Source organism: Sturnus vulgaris, chromosome 6 (assembly GCF_052056855.1).
Source record: "Sturnus vulgaris isolate bStuVul1 chromosome 6, bStuVul1.hap1, whole genome shotgun sequence".
In the NCBI taxonomy this organism is placed as follows: Eukaryota; Metazoa; Chordata; class Aves; order Passeriformes; family Sturnidae; genus Sturnus; species Sturnus vulgaris.
This window is the reverse complement of record NC_142248.1, coordinates 5,009,058-5,015,341: the sequence shown is the minus strand read 5'-3', so window position 1 is coordinate 5,015,341 and position 6,284 is coordinate 5,009,058.

Below are 6,284 nucleotides of genomic sequence, written 5' to 3'. Positions count from 1 at the left end.
GAAAGAAAATTAAATGTAATTGCATAGGCAAATCATTTTTCTCATGGCTTTTTTGCATCCTTGTTAATGAAGCTAGGCTATAAGAGATGTTCCTGCATGCTCCACTGCCACCAACAAAGTCAGTGGCTCAGGACTTTGTGGGGGGCACTCATTCCTTACATGCACAGGTGTTAAATTTGCTTTTCTAGGTGCACATTGAGTGTCTGATAAATTAACACTGTGAATATCTATTTTGATTTATTTATAAATGTAAATGTAGAGAGATTTTAAAAGTACTAATTAGGGAAGCAATCAAGTATTCATGCTTCAGGAGAGAAAATGTGAAGTGTGAGGCACTTTAAGAATACCTGAAATATTTGTTTAATTTGCTTCAACAACTCCCTGCAAAAAAAATGTTGCTCTTATTTGAGAGGCAGCAGCTTGCTGGCAAATGAAAGAGTTGAGGTGAAAAAGTCTAATAGAGCTGTTTTCCAGGAGCATTTTCTGATTTCATCTACAGCATTTAACAGAACAGTATCCAAAAAATGTCCTGACACCTTGCTAGAGGGAGGCTTAGATAACTAAACCTTGATTCAAATGCTGACTTTCAAAATGCCAATCCTCAACTCTTGTCTAATCCTAAAGACATTTTAGTGTCTACCAAAAAAATACTCTAGATATTCTTTTCCCCTCCTCTAGTGAGGAGACTGCCTAAGTCTCAGAGACAAAGCAGCCTGGCAGCAGCCTTGCACGTTGTTTCCCATCTAATTCATCCACTGAACCATTCTTTTGCCTTTGCCACAGGCAGGCCACTTGTAAAACAAATTTAAACAATGCTCTCACGATGGCCTTTCTTGCAACACCATTCTAACAAGGATCAGGCTCAGTGATGCTGTCTGTTCGACAGACCTGAATCCAGGTCCTCTCAAGAGAAGTGATCCAGGGCTTGGTCTGCTGGCCCTTCTGGGGCAGAACTCAATATCTGTGTGTCTCCTCCTCTCTGTATACATAATTGGCTGGAATAAAAAAAAAAAGGGAGAAGATTCATTGCTGTATTTCCCAAGAAGAAACAGGTGTTGTCCTCGGCATGGAAGACAAAGGATAAAGCTTAAACTATATATTTTTCCTAAGCATCTGTCGACCTCATGGATCCACATTCTGGGTTTCCTAAATCACCCTCTCAGGCAGTAAGTGTTCTCACACATAACAGGGGAAGCTTAGGCCCTAAATCAGATGAGCATTTGGCATTACAGTAGCTGCCTAATGACTCCAAAGCTGGGAGATGTGACACTTGAGCTTAGGCTCCTTGCCAAACCCAGCCACTCACAGATATCACTCTTGACAAACTCCCTCTTGTTCACACACTGAAGAGCAGGAAGAACACTGGAGATCCTCTTTCCAGTAATCCAGTAATCCAGACCACATATTGACAAGACTACTGGATTTTTCCATCAAGTAATTGCTTTATCCTTCCACCATGGGTCACCACAAACAAGAAACTGCTACACCCATCAGGCATCATCTGCTATCAGGCCCTTGGGTTCTTACCTCCTCTCCCCACAGAAACAAAGAAGTGGTGTTGATGCCATAGCTACCTATGGTTTCAGCCTTCCAGGGGTTTGTCACAGCACAGTTGAGGGTAATCAGTGCTGGCACAGAGCATTCCAAAGGGAGTGTGGGGCAAAGACCAGACTAAATTAACCGTACCACAGGAGACAATGAGAGGAGGGAAAGGAGATCATCCCCCAAGGGCACTGATGGCTTCCAACAACAGAACCAACAGTCTGGGGTTTTTGGATGCACCTTGTTTGACACTAACAGAATTCTTTCTGATGCAGGTGAATGCCCCCTTGCCATAGCACCAATTACCATTACCTCAAGACTTTTTGTCTTCATGGTCCACTTCTGAAGAGCCCTTCTAAACTTCATTTACCAGACAGTCAGAGAACAAAATAAAATCCCATTTATAAATATTTGGGGTTTGGTGCATGGAAATTAATGAACTTCCCCTGATCCTCACCTGCCTTTCTCACCCTAAGTGTCAGGATGCCTCTGGAGTGCCAATCACTACACTTGCTAGGAACTGCATCCTCCACTTTGGACAGCACAATTATCTCTTGAGCAATCAGCTTGTGACATAAAAAGCATTAAACAACAGCAAGAGAAGAAAAATCAAAAGCCACAATGTTTTTGCACAGGTGCCCCAAATTGCCAAGCAAAGGAAACAATAAACTTCTACAAATGCTATGGTGGCAGAATTGCTTCCAAGGAGATACTTTTTTTCCAAGCAGCATTGGTGTCAAGTATCCTGAGGGACTGGCAATACACAAGATAGAAAGCAGAATGATTTAAATGAGCCAAGAAGAATCCCGATAGTCCACTAACATCCCCATGAAGTGACTGTCCCTTTCTCAAGAGACACTGTGCATACACTGAACCTGAAATCAGGGAGATTTATGTACAAGTTCTACCTGACTCCAGCTTCAGCTGTGACCTGTTCCATTTTGGTAGCTCCACAGCTCTGACCACTCATCAGTGTGAGGCACCCTCAGCACCCCTGGTTTCCCTTGCTATGAGGCTCTTTTGCAAGATGAGATACTGACCCAACTGCTCTGCATTACTGTTCTCCTTAAAGGAAGCATTCATAAACTAATAAGTGGGCACAATGACAACATGCAGGTGCATTTCTTTGCTAGGACAGCAGGCACATCCTTTAGGCTTACACCCACACATTACAGACATTGTCATCTATCCCAGTGCTAAAAAATGTTAGCCATTAAAGCCTTTCCAGCACAGACAGATCCATCTTATTTGGCCTCCACCAGACCCACCCTCACTCCACTCAGCAGGAAGCCTGCCAACACATAGATGTGGATGCTGTCCTGCAGAGTGCTTCTAACTCATAACAATTGTACCTAAATGAGCGGCCTTAACCACAGCCCATCTCAAACAGGTGGTGCAGCCAGGCACCAACTGCCTGGGAAGGTGTCAGAGGACACATGATGAACATCAGCTTGCAAACTCATTTCAAGAAAAATGGTACTCTAAGGAAATTAAAGCTTTAGCTAGCAACTATTTATCTTGTCAGTAACGGAGATGGGTGGAAAATGATTAAATTTGGGTAAATATAAATCAGTAACACTCAATTAATTTGATCTGTGTACATTGTAAGTAGAGTCAGCATGGATCAAAGGCAGATTATAAAAAACTTCCAGGGGGCATGCAATGACAGAAAGGACTGTCAGTAATCTTACTGCAACACCAAGCCAGCCAGAGATCACTTTGTTCTAAACCAGAACTCCAGAAAAGACTTTAAGAAGGTGAGGCTGTCTCAAAGGCTCTAGCATTCTTCTATCATGAACCAAAGCACCAAATACAACAAAGGATCCTTGCTTCCTCCAAAAAGATCCCAACCCAGCTAACCAGGTTTCTCCCTGATTTTTGGCGTTCTTGGTTTGCTTAATGTCTAAATGTCGACGTAGACAAACAAGAACACCCACAGCTATATAGAAATCTTGCTTGAATGAACAGGTCTGTAATTTGACACCTCCTTTAGAAATAAAGAAAAGCTGTGCTCTTCAGGAGTAACCTGAAGCATTAAAGAAAGACCACAGCCTACGCCCTAGATGAAGACTTCATGTGACATTTCTTCAATTCCCCTAGATAACAGCCCTTATTTCTCAGAAAAACTTTAATATGCCTAATTCCCACTAGAGTAATAATGGACACTGGGCACAAAACAAGAGCTATTTTTATAAATCTTGAAGACTGAAATCCCAGTTTTACATACAAAATATGCTAAGTAATAACAGCATGTTTTTCACACCATGATTTAATCTAGCAGTTGGAAAAAACCCTTCACCATTAGCCTTTTTGATAATCCTGCCAGTTGAGGCAACACTTGTGGTGTACGCAATACCCACAGTAATCATCACATGGCAGCAGCCGCCTGTTACGGCTGGAAGCAACTTTTGAAGGCTTGAGGATTGATATTTTGCTAAGAGACCACCCTGAACTACTCCATTCCCCTCCCTCACCAGCACTGCAATGAGGAGGAACTTCCCAAAGCATCCAGCAGTGAAGGAACATGGGACAGCACAGCGGGTGCTAGCTTCTTCCACCGACTGCTGTCTGTTAATGAACACGACTGTCAGCGGAGTAATGAACTTCCAATCCCTGGAGCTTCATCCAAGCATCCCCCCTGCCCATGTCCAGTTAGCAGTTTAAAAGTCTGCCAGTGCTTTGCCCTTTTGACTTCCAGGAAAGCAGCCATCAAGCTACCTCTTGGGAGACATTACGGAGACCTTACTAGGTTTATGAGGGCACCCTGTGCCAGCAGGCTCCTGGTGCTGCCCGGCTGGGCAGGCCTGCAGGCCCAGCCGCTCCTGGAGCGACATGGAGTTGGGCTGGTGGTGCTCAGGAGAGGCTGGCTGGGTGGCAGAGACATCCAGGAAATCACTTTGCTGGTTATCAAGAGCACACAGATGTGTTGGGAGCTCCCAGCTGCTCTCCTCACGGAAAGCACGCGTTGCCGTCAGCGGTGACATCTTCCCTCCCTCACAGGCCGAAGCTCAGCCTCAGACCCTCGCCCGCCTGGCTCTCCCGCTGTGGCACTGGGCCAGGGTGGGCCTCCAGGCCTTTCCCTGGGAATGCTGCCTGCCAGGATTGGTGGGCAGAGTTTGTGCCGAGTCCATGGTCCGGCAGCCACCATGTCGCCACACTGGACACCCCCAAAAATTGCCCCCCAAAACACGCGGCGCTCTGCAGTGCACACACCGGCACCCAGTGGCGCCCACATCGAGACTCCTCAGGGACAGCGAACCCATTCTGCATCACCAGGAACTTGCTGTGGCTTTGGAACAAACAATTATCGTTAATCTTGTTGTTAATTATCACTGCAATCGACATGGCTTTTCTCAGTGATGTCTGGCCTGACCATCAGGCAACAAAGCAGCATGCGCTGTTACGACCTTTGTTATTTTTTTAGGGTAAATTCCTCCTGCAGCACCGCTACCCAGTTTGCTTCAGTTTGCTTCTTACTGCTGATTATTGTGTCCTCTAATTTTGTTCTTGTACACCAGGGAATGAGGATGGTGCATTCTCCGATGGCAAAATCCATCAAGGAAAACTCTAGGGGAAAAGCAGTCTTTAGCGGTGCCCTTTTTTTATTGCGCTAAATGAAGGCTACACTGATGCTATTAGCTGTGCCACAGCTTTTCTGTGGAGTTGCTTGTTTCATGACAGCAGAGCTCAGGCATTTTTATTCAGCAAGATCCTTGGGCAGAGCTGAAACAGCAGGGTCTGCCATGTGTTTCACCTCCTCGTCTTACACAGGTGAGCATGGCCAGAGCTCACTCCCACACCAGCCACAGCAGCCAGAGCCAACCTCGCAGCCAACAATTCTGACAAAGGAGATGCAGAGGCACCTTCCTGCCCGTGTGAGGGGAGAGCTCAGGACAGGATCTGTGCTGTGCCTCCAGAAGGGGACATGAGTGCAGGTGACAGCGTGCTAAAGTGTTTGAAGCAATTTGTAGAGATGGAGGCAGCCCTGAGCTGTCTCCAGTGCAAAGAACAATAGCTGCGCTTTCCTGGGAGTGGGCCTTGGATTTGAATCCAGAGCTGCAGTGGTGCAAACCTTACGCTTGTAAGCATTAATTAGCTGGGTTTCATACAAAATTACATTTCCAATCAAAATGCCAGCCAGACCCCAATTTTAGTGGTGTCCTGGGACATAGGTATCCCATGGAGAGATGGCTGTGGGACATTTGAGGACGTGAGCGTTGTCCTCTGTTCCTCTGTATTTCGTAATGTAATGGACTACTGCATCTCCTTGGCACAGTCCTTAGGGGCTTTAGAAATTAGGCTTGTCGAGAAAGAAGTCGAAGGCCCTAGAGAGCCGTCTGATGAAGAACAAGCGAGTTTTTATGTGCTCTAAACCCTCCCACCCAATTTCTCTGCTGCTGCCAGGCAGTCCACCCCTTTCAGCACACATTAGCAAACATCACAAGCCTATTGGAAAAAGTGCTGGAAATGAAAAATGAAATGTACTCTATTTAGTCTTCAATTAAGGAAGAAGAGTTTACTCCATCTCTCTAGGGCAACAAAAAACTGGAGCAGAGTGTTAGGTTCATTGAACATTAATGATCTTTTTCTATTATGCTAAATTATTGTTTCCTTAGCCAGTGATCAAATACAATAGCTTTATTAAAGCCCTTTTCAGATAGAAAAAAGAAAGTGCCTTTCTGCAGCAGTGGCTCTTATGAATGACAAAGGAGCAAGGGCCCTACAACGGGGTGATTGTTGGA